Source organism: Rhagoletis pomonella, unplaced genomic scaffold (genome assembly GCF_013731165.1).
Source record: "Rhagoletis pomonella isolate Grant_MI unplaced genomic scaffold, Rhpom_1.0 Rhpom_scaffold_00010, whole genome shotgun sequence".
Lineage (NCBI taxonomy): Eukaryota > Metazoa > Arthropoda > Insecta > Diptera > Tephritidae > Rhagoletis > Rhagoletis pomonella.
In genome coordinates this window covers 8,275,056-8,297,223 of record NW_023458564.1, presented here as the reverse complement: position 1 = coordinate 8,297,223, position 22,168 = coordinate 8,275,056, and the positions used below count along the sequence as shown (strand labels likewise).

The 22,168-nt window shown below is 37.2% G+C and overlaps 1 protein-coding gene across 2 annotated transcripts in view; it reads left to right on the top strand.

Moving 5' to 3' along the window:
* LOC118746001 (integrin-linked protein kinase-like) overlaps positions 1-22,168 on the top strand; it is a 263,182-nt gene that overhangs the window by 206,676 nt on the left and 34,338 nt on the right. The gene's annotated exons all lie outside the window — the stretch shown is intronic.

Below are 22,168 nucleotides of genomic sequence, written 5' to 3'. Positions count from 1 at the left end.
GGTTATTAGGGTGATTGAATCGATATTTCCAAACCGGGTTCAACCGGTTTTATTGAGTTGTATTACCGATTAAACCAGATTTTTATAATCGAATAATCCGGGTTCCATCTATCTAAACAATCTAAACATTCTAAGTATTAGTTTTATTGAAAATGGAATTTTATATCTTAATTCTGGAAAATTTACCACTGCAGAAAAATACATAAAAATAATAGGAAACCCGAATAAAAATCTTCCTCAATTTTTTTTTTTTGTAGCAGCTTACTTAACTCTGTCTAAATCAATGAACTGACTGCAGGTCGCGTTGGTATCCGATGATGGCATTCATGGGGTGAGAGTTGCTGAAGGTGTTGATTAATTATAACTGATGATTATCGAGAAATGGTCTGTCTATAATAGACTACACTCTAAAAAAAATTGTGTAAAGGTAGTGTGTTCCTAGCTTAAAGGTAGGTTACTGGTTTCCTACCTTATTATTCGCGAAATTACATGCTCGATCATTCAACGATTAGTTTGTTTAATTTTCGGTCTTTTTAGAGTGTAATATAGCTGCTGTGGTGTGTGTAAATTTAACAAAAATATACTCGATTTATAGTCGCATTTTTAAACAAATTTTTTAGAGTGTTTATACTCGGTCCGTATTTATATATTCGGTCTGGTTGGGTGGTTGGTGTATTCTCATTCCCAAGACAGTCGGTTCAAACTGCTGGAATTTTTCCCAACAAAGGACTGTTGTTTTAGTGATCTAATGTTATTCAGATCCCCATTTAGTTAAGGCCCATTAAGTGCGAATTTTTCCACTTATTTTTTCTGTTTTACTTTAAATCCAAAATAAATATTGTAGATTTGGTCATGATTTCTGGACCAACAGCAAGTGTTACTATAGAGAAAATATATGTAAAATGAAAGCGGGTTATCCGTTTTTTTTGTTGTGAAAGGAACCGGTTTTTTCAAATTTCCATTTTGCCAATAACTGAAAAACCGGGTTTGGAAAAAAGGCGAATAATGGAACCCCCTATAGGTTATAATATTTTTTATTCAAAGTAAAGAAGGCCAATATTTACTAAAATTGTTTGTATTTCATTACAAAATGCCTGCTCAGTAAGGTCTCTGTTATGTGAGGAAGAAGAAGAAACAGTTGAGAACTTCGCCTGCAGCTACCCATCTTTTGCTAAGAGCAGAGCGGGCTTTCAAGGTAGGCACTTTTCTCTTACGGAGCTATCCGATGTAGGAATACAACTATGTACAATAGTCACTGCGGTTCCCGTGTTTCAAAGTGGTATCACAATGGACCTGCAAGGTAGACATGGGTAACACTGCGCTACGTGGCGCAATTGCGTTAACACCGTAGCCGGAGTTCAAATGCCAACCCCAATATATGAAAAGCTCTAGCGGCATTAACACCAAGAAACACACGAAACCAAGGCGAATTCGTACATGTATGACATTGTATGTATTTTGTTTATGCCAGAGAAATTCATCTTGGCAAATTTAAAGCACTTACTCAAGAATGATGACAGAATATTCATGCACATTCCTTTTAATTAAATTAAGTTGGTGGCCGGCTTTTCTAGTAGTTCGCTATTTAAAAACTGCAGTGGAGAATTTCGTGCAATTGTGCCTTGGTACAAGCATTTTTCAGTATCAACAATGAAAGAAATAATAGAGATGACACCACTGTTTTGTGTATGATACCACACTTTGAGATGATGCCGTGTTCAAATGAATGGCGCTACTGCGCCGAGTTAGTGCTCTGACACCACTGATTACACCGGCATTATTGAGTTAGCGCTATTGCGCTATTGCCTATGGCTACTGCAAGGTCTAAGTGAGTTGGCCATTGTATATTTTTTCAAAACTGTGAGTATTACTGAAATGGCTCAAAGGAATCTTTTACAAATGCTACTCTGTAGTCGCTTATGTAATGGCCTATCCTTCATATTTTTCATGACACTATTCATAAGATATGCATCACAAAGATATTTTAGAATGATTTGGGATTTCGGATGCTGTGTCAAAAGAAATATGTGTTAACAAGGAATTTCGAGTTCAACACGGAGATATCAGGTTTACTAGGGCCAGCAATTAGGGAAATACACTGCCTTAAAATCCGTAAGGAATGACCTGAGTACTAATTAATCTGTTAAGCTGGCATATGCCGGTTGAGTTTTGCAGACATTAGAATGCGTTCTAATTTACTGATATCATATAATATTAAAAACGAGTTATTCCATAGCCCAAGGTCAGGATAATTGAATGTACATATTGGGTCATATGAAAAGTGTCTGCGGATTTTTGTCACCATGTGGTGCTGAGGCACATGCATACATCTGACAACACCAATCCAATTGCATCAACTGAGCAATCTGATCACGGGAATATCTTATTGTTTAGAAACTAGCCGATGGAGGAAGTCGAAAGAAACTAAACGAACGAAAAATTCGAAAGCTTGGAAAGCTGGCATGAGTATAATTATTTATTGTTGTAATTTATTTTCAGACATTCTACAGTTTTTACACAGGAACACCTTGGGCTAACGATTTAAGACCTTTCGAAAATAGTAAACTTATTTGGAATGCGGTGTAGGGTTATGAGTTTTTACTGCGAGTGTAACTGCTGAAATAGCAAGGGTGCGGTGGGTTTTCTAGCACAGCAGTTTGGCTCAGTTAACATGAGAAAAATATTTTATACACTTCCTGGTAAACTGTCTTAGTTTAATAATTTATCCATAATCCTTATTTGACTATCCTTTTGTATCCATTGCAGCAAGAAATTTGTTGTTTTTTCTCGCAAGATGCGCTGCACTTATTCACACTTCCTTCGTCTGGTTATTACTTCCTTGTTTTTGCAAGCTTTTTTTTCTTTCCGCTGCACTTTGTATCAAATGATGTATCTTTTATTGTAAAAGTGTACAAAACCTCGTAAACATATGTATGTATGTATAATTTTTATAATTCACAAAGTTTTGTCAACAATTCACGTTACAACACTCGATTCGAACGAGAAACCAAACTAAAATCTTAACGGCACAAAAAATAAAAACAACACCGACAAATCACAATCACAGGCGGTGGATATCTCACAGACGAGTTTATATTTCTTAGTTGGCTGAATGCGCTTGCTTGGTTAGTTGGTGAACTGGTTGATCAGTCGGCTGATCGGCTAAACGTTTTAGCGGTGGCTTGCTTGGCTGGTGATGATGATAACGCGCTAAACTTTATTCTAAGGGCAAACGGTTATGTGTCCATGCGCGCGAACATCCATCAAATGAGGAAGATGGGGAAAACCTCATCCTCGCAACGAACAAAACGGCAGACGAATGTAAACGGCCCAAAACGAATCGTAAGCGCGGAAAATACTACAGCGCACAAGCTGCGAATTAGCGTGCTAGCGAGCCAAGCGTTAGCGTCGAAGCGCTCCAAATGCGCACACGAAATCCAAACCAAACTGTAGAACCTTCGGGTATAGAAGAATAAGAACAAGAACTCAATTCCCTGCTCCCGAACTCCCGAGTTAGTGGCGAGCGAATGGGCGCGCGAATTGGCGAAGAACTAAACTAACCACACCAGAAACGGCAGCAACAACAAAAACAAAAAAACGGGCGGTTGTACCACACACACACACACACACACTATCAAGCACAGCCCAGCAACTGACAGACCGACGAACACACGCACTGAAAAGCCAAGAAACTCCGTTGCCGCACCGATTTGATCGTTGTTGTTCTTGTTGTGGCTTTTGTAGTTGCATCGACGTTGTCATTACAGCCACAGTACTGCCACCATGTTGGCTTTCTTGCTGTTTTTTGTTCTGGTTGGTATTGTTGTTGTCGTTCTAGCGGCCAGTCAGCCCTGACAAAGTCTTCGTTGCTGCCAGCACCAACGACGCCATATCCGTCGTCGCCGTCGCCGACGCTCTACTATGTATTTTTGTTATGGTCCCGGACGCAGCTGCTCCGCTCTGGCTGCTAAAGACAGCTCCAACGGCAACAGCAGCACTTAGTTCCTGGTTGTTATTGCAATTGTTGTTTTTGTTTGGTCGCCTATAGCTGGTATTGCCTTTCCCCTTTACCATCTCGTATCTAATGTACTAGCAGCCAGTAAATGGCAAACAACCACGGCGGTTAGTGGGGGAGCCGGTGTGGGGCGAGCGGAAGGTAAGAGTGAGTCCAATATATGTACGTATGTCCGTACCTAACTCCCTTCCCAGTGAACAGCAACAACCCTCCATTCCCCATTTCTAGCTCAAAAAAAAAAAATCGCAAAAGAGTCAAGCAACTCTCAATTGGGACTTTTCCTGTTTTTCTTTAACGATTGTTGTTGTTGTTGCGGTGGTTGTTCATTCTCGCCATTGCATTTGCTGTTCTTGACATATACTACAACGCCGGCTGCTATTTTCAATTTCTATTTCATAGAAAATGCAAAAACAACACGCGCTTGCAAATACAACGGCTAGTACATAACCATAGAGAGAAAATAAATAGCAAAATAGACAAGGCAACAACTTCAAGACTCAAGATCAATTTCACATATACGCGCGGCTATATTCACGTACCCATAGACGCACTCACACAATCACAGCCAGAGAACCGTTACTGCACGAGTGGGTTGGCCAGGCGGCAGACAGATCAGTTGCTGCGCTGTGTCTTCTTCTTATTCTGCTTTGTCCCCGCTTACACTGCCGTTGCCGCTGCTGCTTTCCTTTGCTAACTAGAGGTTTTTTAACTCTGTTACAACTGCTTTTACTTGCAGTTTTATGTTGTAACTATTTATTTTCAGTTGTTATTGTTGTTTTTCTTGTGATTTTTCTTTCTTACTCAGGCGCTCTCTGCCCAGCGCAACTGAAGAAAGTGCATAAAACCCGCTGGCAATTGCAATTGAAATTGTGAAAAAGGAAAAACTGCCATTGCAGTCGATCGTGGAATAAAAATAAGAAGAAGCAGAAGCAGAAGCAGAAGCAGAAAAGCGAACGAAGCAGGAAGTGTTTTGCGATTAGCGGATAATTTCATTTTCTGGATGCAATGAATGCAGTTGAGCGACAATTGAGCGCCAACCAACGTCCAGTTATCGCCATATAAATTCCTATATACATATCTATATATGTATGCATGTATGTACATACATATGTTCTCATACATATGTATATACACACATGTGCAAGCTAATGCAAAAAGCAATTGAGAATCGCCTGATGAGAGAGCACAATTGCTGGGATCAATACCCGACTAGCCTTCAGTGGGCGGAAAATGGAGAGAAAAGAATTGCTGTCTGGCGCATTTGATAGGAATTAGATACACTCTCTAATGGAATGGGAAAGCATACAAAAAAGATGGAAAACATTTTCTAATGCCAATCTTAAAATAGTAAAAGGAACAGTCTAGCGCCTTCGTCTTGGTCTGCAGGCTGTATTGGAGATACAGCCGCAACATTTATAACGTAGAATACGTGGTATGGTTAAGGGCACATCCAAGTCAAAAACGAAAGCACACACAGAAAAAATATCGATAACAAAAGCGATAATAATATCGTTAGCGAAATCGATAAAAATAACTATAAAAATATTGATAACAAAATTGATTACAAAATCTTTAAGAAATCAATAACAAAATCGATTAAAATATCGATAACAAAAGGATAAAAACATCGTTTATTACATCGATAAGTTCCGAAAATATTGATAGCAAAATCAAAAACAATATCGATAACAAAATCGATACAAAATATCTATAACAAAACCGACAAAATATCGATTATTATATCGATAAGTTCCGAGAATTTCGAAAATATATAAAATCCTGCAATAGTCCCCAAATTGAGTCTCTTTCTATATATATTTCTTTATAATTACATTTATTTTAATCTTTCTTCCTCTATCTTCATCTTTTTTTTGTCCGATTCCAAAAGGAAGTGCACGTACAAAGTTTCGTTAAGATATCTCAATTTTTACTCGAGTTATCGTGTGCACAGAAGGACGGATGGACGGACGGGCAGACAGTCACCGCTTAATCGATTTCTCTTTTCATTCTGATCATTTATGTATACATTTGTCTATATCTATCTCGATTCGTTTTGCCTGTTACAAACAACCGTTATGTGAACAAAGTTATAATATCCTTGTGCACAACTGAGCTCGGGTATAAAAATATATAGAAGTTATAATTGAATTAACAAAAAAAAAAAAAAAACTAAATGAATATTGTACTAGTCGTGGGATTCGAACCTACGACCTCGCGGCTCCTAAATCCCCATTACTGCCGTCTGTCAAGGCACAATTTTGATCAGATCATTTGCGTCGTTAATCCGGATCAACGTTGCCGTCTATGCTTTTAGATTTCCCTCCTTATGTGCGCGTAAATTTAGTCTCTACAAAACCAGGCAAGACGATCGCCACGAGAAGAAAAGAGATTTCTCTCTCTGAGGAAAATTAATTTTCTTTTATGGCTGCTTGCAAGAACAAAAAACAACAAATAGCAAGGCAAAATAAACTTTTCGAAAGTCAATGTTCACAGCCAAGTACATACATACATACAAATGCAGTAAAAGCGTATTTAAGGAAACTACATACATACATACATACATTTGTATGTACATACATGCATACAGAGAATAGAGAAATGTCTACTGCAGTGGCAGCGCGCGCAGCTCGCGTCTTATGGAAAGTAAAGAAAAAGAAGAAAATACAAATAAAGAGTTAAGAAAATGCGGAAAAGGCAATGACAACGCCTATGCAATGCTATGAAAGCGAAAAAAGCTGCTACAAATACAACGGCAACATCAACAACACATAAATGGTTACCTAGCTGACTCCCAGAGGCATCGTCCCTGTTGTTGCTGGTTGTGTATGCATGCACGTGTAGGCAAGTGTGTGTGTGTGTGTTTAGAGTGCAGCAGAATGCAATATGCAGTTGCTGTGAGAGCAACTGTTGTTGCTTGCAAGTATTGCTGCTGCTGCTGTTGTTGTGTTTGTTGTTGTTGTCGTTGCCGCCACATAACGTAACAATCCAGTATTGACTGCGACACGAACCAGGAAGCAAATTGCACGTACAAAACAACTATGCATAGCGGCAATGGCAACAGCAATAACAGCCAAAGAAATACAAAAAAAATATATATGTATAAATAAAACAGCTAAGGTTGTGGCAGAGCGATTGTGTAATCGTAAGCGAGTGTCGGCTGCCTGGTCGCTGACTTTTACTGTTTACTTCTCGTAGTACAGAGTGCCCCAAATAAGACCTACCAATGTTAAACACGTAAAGCTTCTTTATTTTTTAAAATTATTGTTATTTTTTTCTGCATGTTATAGGTCTTATAGGTAATCTTTTGGAAAAATATAATGGACAATTTCGCCAAGACCACCTACTACTACAATACGCTTTTCGTTGTACACAATTAGCCTCACAAATTGATTTTTTTAGGTAATGTATTGATGTAGGAAATGAAACGCATTTGCAAGCAAAACTGTAGATTCTGTGGCTCTGAAAATTCAATGGCAACACACCAGCACCAGTTACACCCACCCAGATGCACTGGTTGGTGCGGTGTTATGGCCGAAAAAGTTATCGGCTCATATTTCTTCGAGAATGAGGATGAAACGCCAGAAACGATTTCAGGAGCTTCTTACAGAACAATTATTGAAAGGTTTTGCGGCCAACGGCAGAACAACATCTTAATTGGTTGATTCAACAATATGGCGCGACTGCGCACATTGCTAGGCAAACTATGGACCCGATGCGTGAAATTGGTAGGTCTTATTTGACCCACCCTGTACATGCATGCGTACATACATACATCCATACCTACATAATTGCATACAAATGTGCCTAGGTGCATACACACAAATTCCTATAAGTGAATAAAAAATACTTTTTTTGGACTGCATAAGGCAGCAAAAGAAGCAACATAGAGGAAGCTAGATTTGTTGTTTTCACCATTGCCGCTCATATGATCTAACAACAAAAGCACCAACAGCATTGCTGGCGTTTGCCTGTTCCTTGGCGTTTTCAAAATCATGCTGGAATTCTTCGGTTTCAAGTTTCGCGCTACATAAGGCAGTTTATTTTCTGAATGTATGCGCTAATCGGCGGCAGCGTTCACAGCAACCAGGAGGTTAAAAGTTGCATAGATCATGTGACATGCATTCTTCTACACACTCGCACACATTGACAAATTTGCAACGAAAGTGGTATTTTCCTTGCTGTCACCGGATTGATTACATTGCTTGGTGGCGAAAGTAAACACATTACATGCACGTGAGTTCTGTACTCACCACGCCACTCAAACCAATACACATGTATGTATGTATGTATGTATGTATGTCGCTTTTCAGTGGGGCTCGCTTACTCACAACACACCTAGCGTTTCATCGATAAAATCACAGAAATTATGTAATTTTCATGCGGATGCACTTTTCGAATTGCAAATAGTTTTTATTTATGTAAACTTTGTAAGAGCGAAGTAAGCAAATCTGCCGCAACGAAAGCAGCAGTGGTTAATAAAATAGGACACACGTACTATTATGAGGACCTGTTCCAATGCAGTAGGTCATTTGGGCTGCTGTGGCTGCGTTAGGGGTGCGTACTACCAGTCCATAGGACCTTGGTTCGATCCCTGGTCCCGGTGATGTCTAAATCAGAAAAAGTTTTTTTTCTAACAGCGGTCGCCCCTCGGCAGGCATCGGCGAGACTGCCACGAGAAAGCTTCTTACAAATTCCATTGCGGTTCGGAGGCGACGTAAAACAGTATGCCCGTCCCTTCATTCCTCCCATCAAGACGCACCACAAACATTTAAGGAAAAGTTCGGCAAACACTTAGCAAAAAGTGTAAGTGCTAAAATATTATAATTGTTATTATTGTATTACAACAAACAATACCTTCTGGGGCTTAAGCCTTATTACTTCTAAAGGACGGCAACTCTACGCTGCTTTCAGAAATCACAACTTATTTTTGCTGTGATCCAAAAACCCTACATTTAAATTTACTTCACAAATCTGAAGTTAACCCTTACTACTGAAATAGAACATTGTAACGTAGGAATTGTCTCCAGAAAGCCGCCTAGAATTCAACCCCTTCCCTTTACAAACGAAAAAGTACATCAACCTCTTTAGAAGTAAAAGCGAAAGTAAGAGAAAAACCTTTTTAAGGAAAAGTTAGCAAGAGCCTATATACCTTGAAGATAGAACAGAATTAAACAAACTCACAAAAGCACTGAAAGAGACCTTCAATAAAGAATGGAACTCCGAAACACAACTATACCTCAGCAGTACTGATGCTACTCTCTTAGCAAAGCAGGGAGCAAGTTACACACATCCCCCTTCAAAATCTGCAATAAGAAAGAAAAATAATAAATGGTCGAAAAGGTGGTTTGGAATAGGCAAATAGACTTCCACGCTGTCTAAAAACGGTATACACCACGTATAACGGTGAATCTCCAACCTACAACATAAAGGAAGTCATTTCCACCATGTGTTGTGCTCATCAAAAATGTTTCTGAAGCAATCGGTAAGTTAAGCCTGGAGAAATCTCCTGGCTATGATCCTATTACCAGCCAATTACTAAAACAATTACACAAAGAGAGCTTCACCTTTTTGACTTATGTACTTGTTTAATGCTGTGCTCATTACGGATTTTCGGGCGAATTCCAGCCTTGACGTGCGACAAGTTGTTCTGTGACTTCATGTTTTAGCAGCTCGTCTAAAAAAGGGCAGAAACCTTTGGACAGACTGGAACTTTAATTGCAGAGACCTTCACAAACTACTCTTAGAAGCACCTTACGCGAGCTTTTATCTCATTAAAAGCTCGATTGATAATATGTTCAGGCTGCGTTTCTCCAAACTCATTTAAGTGAAAATTTACTTTAATTTAATTTTTTATTTAATTGTCATTTAAATTACTTTCAGTTTCAATACGCCCTTTATTCAAGTGATTAAAAAGTGGTTGTAAAACAGACTAGGCCAGCGAAAGCATTCATTTGTACTGAGAGCTTTTGAAAGCTTTGGCACGCTGTGTTGTAAAAGCAGGGCTGGTATACAAGTAAGCAGCAGATACACAATGATCAGGTGATAAAACGTGTAACACCTCTGAGTGTGGTTATTCTGATTTCATTTTTATTTAAGTGCAGAGCATAGGTCACTTAAATCAAAATTAAAGTTGATTGGTGAAACCAGAAATTCGAAAATTAAAATAATTTTCACTTAAATAATTTGGTGAAACTGACCGTTATTTCATTTTTATTTAAGTGAAGAGCATAGGTCACTTAAATCAAAATAAAAACAAATTAAAATTGATTGGTTAAACCGAAAACTTCAATATTTATGTAATTTTCACTTTCATCGAGCAAAGCTTCAATTAAAAAAGTGTTTGTACGCTTTGCTCTTCACTATGCGCTCTCCCATTGAAACATATGCGTTTGAAATCGACGCTTTGCTCGATGTTCTTGGCTCGCCGCTCCACTATGTTTTTGGCCTTAGTATATCAAGAAAACTTAAACCCCTTTGTTGGAAAATCCAACCCGCCAAACTCAGGAAGTCAAGCGAAAGCCTTAGAAGAAAGCCCGGAAGAGTAGTATACCTTAAGACTGGAAATAATACAGATCGAAATGCGAGTCTACATTTTCAAGTAATGAAGCCCAAACCATGCGTTTGGAGGCACTTTTGCGAAAGCCAATCTGAATCAGATATTTAACTTAAACATACAGCATGTACGTATTTCTAGGTAAATTTATAGCCAGTAATCCATCCACAAATAAAATCCAGTAAAAAATAAAACAAAGTAAGAACGCGCACTTGTAGATAAGAAAGTGGCATTGTCGCTGGCAATTGAAAATAGCAAAAGTAGTTGCGGCTTGAGTAAGCAAGCAGCTGTTTTTGCTGCTGCGTCTAAAAGCGCTGCATAAATATTTATGTATGAAGTATGTATGTATGTTTACAAAACTTGTAGCGAATCGCACCAGTTCAGAACTATCGCCGAGCTTTCGCAAAAGGGGACAGTACTGGTTCTCAACCTAACCCAAGGTAATGCATTTGACTATCTTTTTTAACATCTGCTGAACTTATTTGCAGTCTCCACCTGCGGGAAATCTTCCTTGCGTTCTAGTTTTGAGACAAGTTTTGTTTAGTGCCTCTAACTTCGTCTTTGCCGGAAAAATGAACGATTCTGCGATATGAGAAAATAGCTGTCAAACTACTTACATCAAGTGACAGTTCAAAGCTAGCGAAAGCTCGCAAACCGGAAGGTACGCGCGAATATTATGCTTCGTACTCTTTGCGCTCTAAACGTGCGAGATCTCGCTTGTTACGTCTCGCAGTTAAAGATGGGCAGTTAAGAAAGCGTTGTGAGCACGGTTGCCACCGGACAAAAAATTTGCTGACCAGAATTTGCAAAAAAAGTTACCGAAAAGTTGTCAAACGCCCCACACTGTGATAAATTAAGGAGTGACTGCCCAGCTACAATTTTCTTCGATATGTGGTTAGTTATTTTTGCTGAGCGCTGTGTTGCTTGCTCAATGCAATAAATTCTTGTCCCCACTACACACAACCACAGTACAATTTATCAAATTAATCCAACTTTTTTAGTCTGACTTTATACACGGCAAACTTACCAAAAGTTACCAAAATAAAAAAAGTTGCCAAGTTACCAAGGACTCAAAAAGTTGCCTATTTTGGTCACAAGTGACCAAATGTGGCAACGGTGGTTGTGAGCTGATTCTATTTTGTACAGTTTAAGCACAATCAGTTTGGCACTAGAAAAGCTCTCTCCTGGACCACTGGCATATAATTCTAGTTGTCCGAGATTCGAAACCTATAATAGGCAAATAATTTTCTCGGCACATTCGAGTTGAACTCGGGAATAAAGATGCTAGAAGCATTGATCTACTTCTACATCAGCTTATACAGTCCAAATATGAGAAACATTGACGCCATCGCAAATAACGAATATAAAGTTTACAGGACAATTCTGGCTTAGATAGTAGAAACTCTTTCCTAAGACAAATGAGAGACAAGATAGTTCGAAAGATTTCCTTTATTCTGGCAGAAAATCTTACAAATAAAAGCTCGCTTGCCAACTTTCATGGTGAAAAGCGCTTCTATAACATTTAGGTATCGTCGCGGCAACAGTCGCAATGGCTGAGAGATCAAAGCACAGTTGTGCATTTCGAGGGCTCCGGGTTCGAAACCAAGAGCAGTGATTTTTTTACTATTTTATTTTTGGTTTATTTAATTTTATTTTAATTATTAGATTTCATTGTATCAAAAAGAATATTTGTTAAATTCATTCCATTTTTGGAAACTTATTTTATTAAATTTTTTTATTTTTTAAGCTTTTAGTGTTTTAGAAAGAAAAATATATATTTTTTTAATTTCATTAAATTTTTAGGTACCTATGTATTTTAACTTTTTTATTATATATTTTTTATTTATTTTTCAATACAAGTATCTTTTTAACTTAAGGACAAGCACATCTAAAAGTTAAATATTCTAAAAATATAAATATTAACAAAAACCAACAAAACCAACAACCACATGATCAAGTGTGAATTGTAGCGGAATAACTGCGCTTGATTGTAGTTGGCTCACATGAAAGAAGTGAAAGAAGCAACAACAGTTTATAAGGCGAACTTAGCAAAGAGCGTAGGCATCTGGCTGTGGTCGTTGGATCGAATACCACTGAAAATTCCACTGAAGAAGTCTGATGACTAATTTATTGTCACTTTTCCACAATAGTTTATCATTAAAAATGGCCTCAAGCTCAATAAAATTGTTGAACATATTTGATTTAAAAAGAAAAATATATATCTTTATTTAATTTAATTATTAATTAATTTATGTTCGTTTTTTTAATTTTATTTGTTTGCCTTTTAATTTAATTTTTAGATTTTATTGTAAAAACAAAAAAAATTTTAATTTCATTAAATTTTTTAAATACCTACTCTTTTCCTCTTTTTTTACTTTTTCAATTTAATTTTCTTTCAATTATTAGATATCACTGTCTTAAAAAGAAATATATATATATTTTAAATTCATTTAATTTTTAGAAAATTATTTTATTTAATTTTCTACTTTTTTAAGATTGGATTGTTTTAAAAGGAAATATATACATATTTTAAAATTTCATAACATTTTTAGATCGTATTTCGGATTTTTTTTAGATAGACTTTTTTTTATTTATTTTTCAATTAAATATTCTTTTTGGTATTAAATTTTATAGTTTAAAAAAGAAAGATATATATTTTCAGTTCATTTAATTTTTGTGATCTTATTTAATTTAATTATTTTTTTTTGTATTTTTCTTAATATTATTTTTTTTGTATGACTTGAATTTAGTTTTCTTAACATTTTTAGATTTTATTGTAAAAATGAAAATATATTGTTTAGTTTCCTTCAATTTTTTATGAAGGTATATACTATTCTTCTTTTTTGACTAACTTTTTTCTTTTTCTAATTTAGTTTTTTTATTTTTTTGGATTCATATAAATAAATATACTTTTTTATTGCATATAATTTTTAAAATTATTTTTGTTTATTTTGGCTTTATTTATTTTCATTTAATCAAATATTTTTAATTTAATTTTCTTTTGTTTATTAATTGTTATTGTTTCAAATATATATGCATATATTTTTAATTTGATTTAAAGAAAAACTGTTTGCTAAAAGCCCTCCTCGTTAGCAGATCTTCCAATTAGTCTTTCGAAAGACAGTAAAGAGCTGTCAAGATAGTAGCCAGAATTGACAATTGTCAACGAAAAATGAATTGAAAGACAGTTGCCAGAATTGCTCTGTTAAGCTCGGCAGCCATTTCGCAATTGTACAAAGACAGTTAAAAAATTTGTCTGGGGTAAACTAATGTTTCGCCAGACCGTCTCTAAATTTTTGCTGCAGGGTATTTTCTGCCGCGCCCACCTCACTTTCTATCGGCCAATTCACCGATTTGCCTTTGTATTAGTGCGATAGCTACCGCTAGAATTTGCAATCTAAGTTCAATGACTTGTGCTAGCAACGTCATGGGCAAGAGTGCAATGACAACAACAGCAGCAACAAAAATAAACGCATATAGGAAAAACTTGCTTTTTGGGCTTGCGAATACATATGGGAGTACATATATGCATAATGTTTATACGATTGTTTATATGAATACTGTACGTGTATGCGTGTGGGTGAATGCTGTTCCTGTGCACTCGTTTACAAGCTGCTAATTTGATAATAAAAGATAGTTGTAAACAATGAGCAGTGCATTCAAAAGAGCATTGTTGGGAGGAAAGCCAAATCATACGAAAGCAATTAGAAAGACTTATGTGATTGAGAAAAAATTATGCATAATAAATCTGTTGTTCTGCTAATAGCTTTCATTGACTTTGTAGCTGCTTTTGCAAGTTGGCTGATTTCAATGTAAACATAAGACGTTTTATACAATTCGCCTTCCCGCAAAGTATCGATCCTCTTTCTTTTCATGCGTAAAATTTCTCCAAGAGTGCAATGGGAGAAGGATTTTCTCAAACTGCTTGCATTAAAAGTCCAGGGACCCAGACACCGCGACATTCCTGGCAACTGCATAGCCGGCGACAAATAGAGGGACGGAGGCAACCGAAGCCAATTCTGTTAAAAATTTTTAAAAATGCGGGCTTGCCTCTTACCACCTGCAACCACAGAATAAAAATGTCGAACTCATCTAGGAGGTAAATACCAGGAGGAGTGTGGGACCCACCTGCCATATTACCAGCCAAATTCGGCCAAAAATTTAAGTAACTCGATCAGTAGCTTTCATTCGGCTGGACTGCACTTTTCTCAGATTTGTAGTCGGGAGACTGTCTGATGGGTACGCACGGAAAACAGATGGCATACCACGACAACGATTTTGGCCCCACAGACGAGGAAGAGGTGAAGGACCTCAGATAATTACCATCCCTCAGCGTTAACGACCCTCGCATGACTAACTCTTTATAAAACCGTCTCAAAATCTTAGATCGGTGTGACTATAACAAAATCATGTGCTGAGAGAAAACTATCGTCGATGCCTGTGCCTAACCGCCCATCGACCAACTGCAAAACCGCCTATCTTACGCCACTCAAATTTCACAGAAGAGAGAAAAAACGGGTTTTCTTTGAAGGCATTGACTTGAAAGACGGTATTTTTCGGTCTAAATATAGCCTTTCATCGAGAATCAGTCAACATCTTTGGAAACTCCCAGCCCTTGAATTTCATCATCGGAGACCAACACCAGCTATCGCAGACGAATAGCTCGAGTTGCTTTGTGATGCTCGCGATATTTTGACGCAAGTCCGTTCTGGATATTGTAGCAGGCAAACCAGTTCGGTACAATTTTAATACAATCTCCGACGACCCAACCACCTCTTTGCATGTCCACTAACATAGCCCACGGCCTAAGCCAGTGAAAGATTTTCGTTCGATTTTCGAAATCGGCAAGGGAATGTCTGACTTCCCGATCAATTGCGTCGATGTACTTCTTAATAAGGCTAATTTGGGTGCCGTACTACAGTGACATCGAGGGAACCTGCGTGGCTGATGGTCTGGCAAGGAAAGGCACCCTTGATTTTTTATCCTCTACCACGAATTTTTCCTTCAACTGTATGTGGCGATTTTTGTAGCTATCAAATGATTTTTCGGCCAAGTTTTTCAGCCTCAGGAACCAGTGTACACTATACAAGATGCATATGTTGTGCTGCGTTTAACGGCGGGCACAGTGTGATTTATGGCCATTAATGTTGATGCGTTTTTAAGATTTCATTTAAGTATATATGTGACTAGAGTTAGAAGTTGTAATTTATGAACTAAATACTATTCACACTTATGCAATTCTAAGTCCCAGATTTCAACCAAAAAGAGGGCGCTGAAGGAATGCGTATACGGAAACAAAGATTTATCAAATAATCTGTCTCATTAGGTCTGCACATTGTTGTGTTTAATGCAAAATGTTTACATGCAATGTTGCAAATACTTCGAAGTCTGTTCATTTAAGATAAACAGCACCTCGGCAGCACACAAATCAATCATTTTGCCACTAATCTTAGACATCATTGTGGCTGTTGAATGAAGTTACAGCACTTCCTGCTTCACAAAACTTCTTGTGCAGCATTTTTCGTGCACATTTTACATATATACGTACATATGTATCTACGTGCTTATGTATAGTTAATATTGTTTGCAACTTATTTTTAGTCGTTGCCATTCGCTTCACATAAAATACCAAAATAGTAAAATGCCAGTACGAATTCTTTAAATCACTGCACGCGGCTATTAAAAGTCACAAAATGTTGCTGTCACATTTACAACGGACAGAATTGGAAGCAACACACATTTTACGCGTTGCCGCCTTCAACATTGCTACATGCGTCGGCAGACACACACACACACACGCCCATTTACAGAGGTGCGGCTATCGGCTAGCGGCGATTAATGTCAGGAACCTCAATAAAAATTCACGACTTTTCCTGGGTCATGATCCTCTTCGTATTTGGTCTAAGTATGCGTATTTTTGTTCTCTAACAATTTCTCATTCTACTGCCGGTTGGCTCTTTGAGCTTCTTTGTTATGCACCGCCGCACAGTGTGCATTTTGAACACTCCATGCGAATTAATCGTAGCGCTTTCGACAGAAGCAATATTTTGGATATGAAACGAAATGGCTTTGAAAGCTAATTTTATTCCCTTTCAAGCAAAAATACTGCCACTGACCCACTTTTACTCCTTGACCTTAAACAATTTTTCAAAAATAGTGTTCTTCGAAAAGAACATGCAAAATCCTCTGGATTTATTCAAAAAAAAAAGAAAAAAAATTTGTATGTTTTATTACACTAATATTATAGATATTGAGACGACAAACACGATTCCACTGTTTAAAAAAAAATCGAAAAAATATGTAACACTCCAATTTAAGAAATGCATTTTTGATTGCATGCAGTTGTGCATCCTTCTCACAATTTTATAGCAGTCGAATAACGAGTCCGCTGTAGTGCTATTCAAGATCTTTAATTTGAGCCAAGGTAGACGTCTCTAGGCCCTTTGAGAGCCGAATTATAAGATTTTGAAGTTAAACTTCGAAATTTCATTCGACTTTTTTGCTTTTTTTCTTCTAATTTCCGAGTAAAAACTCGTACTGCAGATGCGAAGTTTGGTTTAAAGTTGTTATAACTTGGCTCTCCGAGGGCCTAGACGCTTCTACCTTGGCTCAAATTAAAGGTCTTGAATTGCACTTATGATTCGAGTGATATAAAATTGTGAGAAGGATGCACAACTGCATGCGAAATAAAAATGGAATCAAAAATGCATTTCTATATTTCTTTCTTCTTTCTTGAGGTGTTAAATTTTTTTTTCGATTATTAAACAGTGGAATCGTGTTTCTCGTCTTTAAGTCTATAATAAATATTAGTGTAATAAAACATAAATCCGGTGGATTTCGCATGTTTTTTATTGCTTTTCCGTGCCAAGGTTATTAAGTAGGATAGGTATTCTATCGGAATCTGCAATAAAATCTAAATTATTGCAAAAACTCGATGTTTAACACCTTACTAAATACATATATCTCAACATAAGTTTTGGAAAACAAATTACAATAAATTGGTGATTCTCACAAAATAAACTATCTCGTCATAAAGAAAAATATTTTAAAAATACTTCTTCAAAAACCCCCATTTTCTTGAACCAAATATTTTTTATAGAGAATTAAACAAGGATTACGATGGTATAATTTTAAATCCCTAATTTACTGGTCTTCACTATGCAAATCAACTTCAAAAAGTTCAACTGTTATTAGCTAAGTCAGCTTTAGGACAATCTATTTATTATTATATTATTATTTATCTATTATATTTGAACAATTTTAACCTTAAAGCGTATATTTTGGCGAAAAGGTACCGAAATTATTACTGCTTTCATTGTAACTCGAAAAAATTCATAATTTTTTTTTAATAACTTTGGGAAGTTTTCAAAGAGAATGTCCATATAAGAGTCAATGGATGTTGGCAGCAAATACATCATAACGGTCAAGTTTCAAGAGTTTACCATGAATAAATATATGGCAGCATGCAGAACATCTATCGCAGCTTTTTTTGTAATTTTGGAAATTTTAGGATTTTTTTAATTTCAATAATTCCCGGGATACCGACCTTTTTTAGGTCCCAAACATCCTGCGATTTTTGGCAAATAATCCCGGAATTTTCGCGATTTGTAATTTGCTCTGATGGCAATAATAGAAACTCCTTTTCTTGACCAGTATTGGCTATATTTCTTTTTTTTATTCAATCATTAATAGTTTTTTCTTAAATGCCGAGCTCATTATACATATAACACCGTACGATAGTAAATTTTACACACAAAAAACAAAGTCGGTAAAAATGATTAAAAAAATTCATTGAAATGTACTTAGTGAAGAAGTATGGGTATCAAATTAAAGAAGGAAATTCTGTAGAATTTAATCAGATTCAATTTTTTCTATAAATATCCTTTTAAAATTTATCCTTGAAATTTTGCAATAATTGTTTTTTAAAAACTTTATGTTAAGGACTTATACAAACTCGATAACATCCTCGAATTTCGTCCTTCTAGCTTTATCAGCTAAAAAATTACATATTCGTCCTTGTGAATCCAAAAAATTTTATTTTTTTTTAATTGTAAAGAAATTTCCTCTTTCAGTTGGTACCTATAATTTTACTCTAAAAAAATTACCCGAAAAATTCAATGGGGCGACCAATAAAAAATCATTAGTATTAAAAAATGGTTAAATAAACAATCGGGTATTATTATTGAAAGTCTCCTGAAGAGAACCAGAGTTTTCCGATCGAAAAATATTGATTTTCAAGATTTCTATACAATTTCTACGAAAAGTTGTTTTTTCCCCATATAAAAATACATGGAAAACTTTGAGCGCTTTGAGCGACCTCTAAATATTTGTTGGTATCAAAATAAAAAATAGGGGCATACTTTTTTCGATATAGAACAATCTTAGGAGGTGAGAGCATTACATTTCCGACTTTACTGTTTTTCGGCCACCCTAATATACATATACTTAATAAAAAAAGCGCCGCATTCTGGGGTATTTTTTTCCAACTGCTTAAAACGGACTTCAATACCCACGCGGGCTTTAATCGTGTGCAGAAGACTGGCCGGAAAATAAAAGTGAAACGGAGCCAAGGGTCAAAAGCAACGTCTTCAACATGGTGATTGGATCGTTCACTAGGCTTAAGCAGGCGGCATACGCATCTGCCTCACTACAGCCTTGGAGGCCATGCTTGACCTGAAGCCACCGCATATAGTCATAAAACATACCGCAAAGAAGGACCTCTCAAACTTCACGAGAGATAGCACAAGTATTGGTTGAGTGATCTCAAAAAGATTCGATGCGGGAATCAAAACAAAAGTTATCATATCCCAGTTTAAAAGAGAAGACATGGACAAGGCGACAGCCTTTAAGAAAATATTCAAAACCAAACTAGACAGCAAAGCGACCTGGATCCGGAGAATTCTATAACAAATTTTTGAAGCCTGCACCTAAAGATATTTTGCACAAATGATTCTAAAACCGATGAAGGTATAGCTAAATAGAAGTAAATGGCCCTAAGCCCTTTTAGTCTCCTTCGCCATCTGTCATCTTCCGGCTGACGAAAATCTGAAAGTTAAAGCGATAGTGGCGTGGCACTAATGGGGTTTTCGTTTCTACCAAAAAATTTCGCCTTTTGATTGCCCCTTTCTCTTTTCGTGTTCGATTCTAAAATAGAGGCAAGCAAATGTCACACTCTTGTATGGCAAAAGAGGCACATTTTCTGCCCTTTGAAGCTTTGTCAGGCGATATGGTTGCCCTGAAAATCAGATGGTTGCTCAAAACGGCAATATTAGGAAATACGTGAGCTATAGACAAGGACAAGAAGGCATGGGTCTCGGACAACATATACAAACAGGATAGCGTGGAGTTTGATAGCATAGCAGGGTAAGCAGCAGCTGCCCCGTCAATAAGACCAGAAACCTCCCTTGCCATGAAACCCCTATGCTGACAGGGAAGAGATAAGAGCTGAGTATTGAAATAACTTATAGAAAATTACTGCTCTACACGAAAACTTTTATCCAATTAATTGATAATGGTTACCGTCTTGAAAGAGTTTTTCAAACATCTCCACGATCAGGATGAGAACATAATTTAATGTAATGTAAATTTTATGAATGCAACAGAAACAAGGGGCACCGCGATCTAGAAGATATTTCGTATGCCTATGATGGTTCCTAACCGTGACGGCCCAGGATGTTATCAGCGTCCCAAATAAAAGTTAAAAGTTTCTTGGTGGGCGAATTTCTAACCTTAAGGGCAACGACTGTGGAAGAACTGAGGTATTGCAATCTTAGTCTGGCTAATGCTGGACAATCACACAAAATGGCCATCATGCATAAAAAACGAGCTTAAGCTCTGAATCGATTTTCAGTACAAATTCTTAAGCTTGAGCTCACTTCATCACTGCAAAAACTGAGACTGAGACTGTGGTTAGGCTCACTTTTTATGTTTGAGCCCCAATGTGCTTCGTCGTATCCTTGTCTTCATGGCAAAGACGGCAATCCGTCTGTGAAAAAACCAATCCGGTGCATGGTGATAGGTAATACCGTGTTCCTTGCTGCCAAGAGTTGGATACTGTCAAAGCACTTCTTGACGAGCCTGGCGATGATCGTCCTATTGGATAGGGACCTAATGGTCCCCTGGCAATCCGAAAAGATAACTAGAAAGGCACCGTTTTAAACCCTTCTCAAGGTTCAGTTTGACACAAATTGGGATTGCTAGTACCTAGGCCTGAAATGGACCAAATACCCATTGCAATAGAAAGTTTGGTGCCAGATCCAAAGACACCCGTTCCTACTCTGCCCTCCATCTTTGATCCGCCTGTATAATAGTGTACTTGTCTGGGATCTAGTTCAGGTAAACCATTTGACTAGACCTATCGGTCTGGAATTTTGACCTGTGACTTCCTTCCAAAGCAGATTTCCTTTGCCAGGTGGATATATGTAAATATGAAGTTTTAATATAAGTTGAAAATCTAAAACTTTAGGAAGAGTGTATAGAAATTTAATCATCGACCCACTGTGCTAAACAAAAGTTGCTGCTTACAACATTGGGTTAGGAGGAGACTGAAATGCAACAATAACAAGGACCATAAAAGCAAAATCTTGGCAAAATATCCATAAATAAAAGTGTTTCTTAGCGGCCCAAGGGAAAATTGTAACAGCATCGTTGGAGCGTGCTATCGCAACAAGGAAATATTTAGCTGCACAGCTCAGCTTGTTGCCCTTGTTGTAGCTTGCCATCACATTACATAACATGTTTATGAGACATTTTGGACATTCCCTTAAGATAACCGACAGAAAGTGGCGGTCAAAAAGTTCACAAAATACAGTAAACAAAATCCCCACTCATTTCTTTAACATTTTACAATAACTGTATCTTGTATACATAGCGATTGTTTTTGTTGCTAATGTGACTGCTACAGCATACATGCAACATAGACTTTGCATTTCGCATGTCAACTTGCTACTCATTTTCTATTTGTTTTTTTTTTTGTTTTTTTTTTATTTAGGAAATTTGGAAATGAAATTTTATTCACCAGCACATGGCAAGCGTTTACTGTCCCTGCCATGTTATGTAGTAACATATGCTTGGTTAATCTTGTTCGAATTATTTGAAGGAAATTAATTGTATACAAAATCGGAGAAAATATTTTGCTAACTTACCTGATATGGTATCACTGGACCCGGTCGAACTAACCGACGTATGACCATCGGGACTTTGCGATTCACGTGGACTAATCGGTGTGGGTGGTGTCAGTGTTGGTGATGCTGCCACTGGCGCGACGCCAATGCCTTCGAAATTACCGTTAGCGTTGCTATTGTGCCAACTGGTGCCGCGGACACTGTGATCAGTTGCCGCTCCTACGAAATTACTGCCAACTGTCACTGTTGTTGTTGTACTGCTAATGGCCGAATTACTGCAAGATGCTGATATTGTACTTTCATCAATTTCCTCTTTCAATTGGAAATCGAAGTATGACACCGACGTTGTGCTGCTGGGAAGCGCAATTCTGAAACAAAGACATAGTCGAGTTTAGACAAATCTTAAAATTGGGAGCTAGTGAACTTATTCATTAATCAATCGAAGTTGCATTGAAGGGTAGCTGGCGGTGTTTTTTT